This window comes from Sarcophilus harrisii, chromosome 2, assembly GCF_902635505.1.
Source record: "Sarcophilus harrisii chromosome 2, mSarHar1.11, whole genome shotgun sequence".
NCBI lineage: Eukaryota > Metazoa > Chordata > Mammalia > Dasyuromorphia > Dasyuridae > Sarcophilus > Sarcophilus harrisii.
In genome coordinates, this window is record NC_045427.1 from 456,385,982 (window position 1) to 456,388,741 (window position 2,760).

Genomic DNA, 2,760 nt, shown 5'->3' on the forward strand with positions numbered 1-2,760 from the left:
AAACAGGCAACTGCCTTCAGGAATCTTACATTCTTTTGGAGGAAACAACACACATATGGATAAGTCAATACAAAACATATAAACAACCCCATTTTCTTTTTAAAATTTTATTTATTTATATTTTCTTTATTAAAGCTTTTTATTTTTCAAAACAATTTTCAATATTAACTCTTGTAAAACCTCGTTTTCCAATTCCCCCCTTCCCCCACACCCTCTCCTAGATGGCAAGTAGTCCAATATAATAACCCCACTTTCGATAGTCTCTTTTGCAGAGATTGGGAGGTTTCAGCATATCTGTGCGAGGAAACAGAATCTGGGGGAGAGTGAGGAATCTTTTCCATCCTAAAGATACACTTAACAGTATCCAAGTCTCTGTGGTAGGGGGTGCTGAAGCTGAGGTTACATTTACAAGGTTAACAAAGTCATTGATAGCGTGGGGGTTGGAGAGGAGAGAACTACCAATTTGGAGATGGAGGTGATTAGAAAATAATCCCTTTGGGGGTTTTCTTGGCAGAGATACTTGGCAGAGAGGGCAGTAGTTTGCCCTTCCTTCTACAGCTCATTTTACTGCTGAGGAAACTGAGGCAAGCAGTTAAGTGACTTGCCCAGTAAGTGACTTACACAGCTAGTAGGAGTGAGAACATTTCAAGCGCGGAGTACAGCTTGTGTAAAAGAAAGAATCGTGGATGGGGGACAGCATTTGACAGGAATGTGAGGAAATTAATGAACAATCACAGTTAGTGGTGCCGTAGGAGTCGGGAAGATTCATATTCCTGAGTTCAAATCTGACTGCAGACACTTACTAGCAGTCACTTAACTGCTTGCCTCAGTTTCCTCATTGGTAAAATGAGCTGGAGAAGGAAAGGGCAAACTACTCCTGTGTCTCTGCCAAGAAAACCCCAAACGGGGGCTGGACAAGACTTGAACAACAACAACAACAATAAAGAGTAAGCCTGGACAAATAGACTGGTGCCAGATTATGAGGATTTTACTCGCCAAACAGTTTTATGTTATCTTAAGGGCAACAGGGAGTTTCTGAAACAAAGGAGTGTGATGTGGTCTCCCTTGGCTTTTAGCAGTATCAAATGGGCAGCAGTGTGGAGGATGGATTGCAGGCAGGAAGAGACTGGAGTCAGTGAGACCAGTTGGGAGATAATAGACCAGGTGAGAGGTAATGAGGGATACAGTGAGGGGACTGGGAACCAATCCCCAGCGATCGTATGATGGGCAAGCTCTGGCAACTGATTGGATATGGGGAGAGAAAGGAAAGAGTGGAGAGTGGAGAAGGACTCAGGTTGAATTTAAAAGGGGCAGATTTTAAGTTAAAAAAAAATACAACAGGAAATCATTTTCCTGATAGGCAAAGTAATCTGCATAAATGGCTCCTAAATCCTTTATTTTTATTTTTTTTTTAAAGAAGGCTATGAAAGTGAGTATTTAGGGAAATTCTCTCTTATTTCCCCCCAGAGACACAAGAAAGAAACCCATATTTTGGAGCTGAAGGTCATGAGTCTTTCCTTTCTCGTCTTGTGAGGTACCTGACAACTTGTCATGTCTCTGCAGGCAGAGTGTTGTGGATCATCCCATATGGTCCATTAATTCTTCCCTTTCTTCCTCCTGAACAAAGGAGGTGCCATTAAACTGTTGTGGAGGGTGTGAAAATTGTAAAAGATCAGGAAAAAGAACATTTGCTTTAGTTATGCAGGTGGTCAAATGATAACACATCTTTCTTTTACATTATATTTCACTACCATCTGGCAAACCCCTAGCCTAAATGACACATGCTAGATTAATCAATTCATCACTCCCATTGCAAATGGCAACTCTTAGGAGCAAAGGGTGTTTGTTCTCTGTCGGCGCTGGGGGGAGGAGAAGGAGTATGTAGGAGAAGAGCTTGCTTTTGTGGACTTTTAAAAGCATGGTAAAGATGAAGCTATATACTTCTATATCCTTTTTGTTTATTCTTAAAGAGGCAGGGGAATCCAAGAGTGGGATCCATGGATCTTGGAGGTTATTTCTAAAGAAAATCAAGTCACCCTCTAGCTCTACAACTGGCTTCACAAATGCCCATAATACCAGACCACGAAGTGGGATTTCTCTGGAAGACCCAAGGTGGAGTGGATGGATGATGGCAGGTCATTCTGAAGATGATAAAATGTGTGGGTGATCCCCTTTGGCCCTACCTCTAGGCCTAGTTACCCTTTGAAATGATCCCTCCCAGCAAATGGAAAGATCAGTCAACTTAGGTCTGTTCTCTGGCAGGAATTACTGGACAACTTACCTCCAGCAAGAGCTGGGGATGGGGGGGGGGGGGGAAGATAAGATTCTCCAGAATGGCTTTTTTCTTTTTCTGGAGGGCTAATTATAGGGCTCTTTTTTTTTTTATCCTTTGAAGATAACATTTCTTTTCAAGATAAGGCTCTAGAGATATTGAAAATAGGAATTTAGAGGAATAAATATGAGGGAAAAAAATGACTGGATTTGGAGTTAGAATATTTGGGTGGAAAGCCCAGTTATTCCACTTTATACCTGCAGAATCTTCATAAAGTTAACAACCTCTCTGGGTCTCAGTTTTCTCATCTGTGAAGTGAGAGGGTGGGTCTAGGTGAGTTTTGAGGTCCCTTGAAGCTCTAAATCTATGGTCCTATGAACTCTCCTTACATAGTACTACTAAAAGTGCATTGCAAGACTGCCACTGCCTTCAGATCGGTAATGAGGATATCAGGCATTCTGGAAACATATTATCATGTTCCATTAGGG

At 41.7% G+C, this 2,760-nt stretch overlaps 1 long non-coding RNA gene across 1 annotated transcript; it reads left to right on the forward strand.

The window, feature by feature from the left end:
- The first annotated feature begins 1,080 nt into the window (after positions 1 to 1,080).
- Positions 1,081 to 2,300, forward strand: LOC116421165. The gene is made up of 3 exons (XR_004231468.1): positions 1,081 to 1,164; positions 1,468 to 1,534; positions 1,971 to 2,300. It is a non-coding gene; the product is annotated as an uncharacterized LOC116421165 (long non-coding RNA).
- Positions 2,301 to 2,760: the final 460 nt, after the last annotated feature.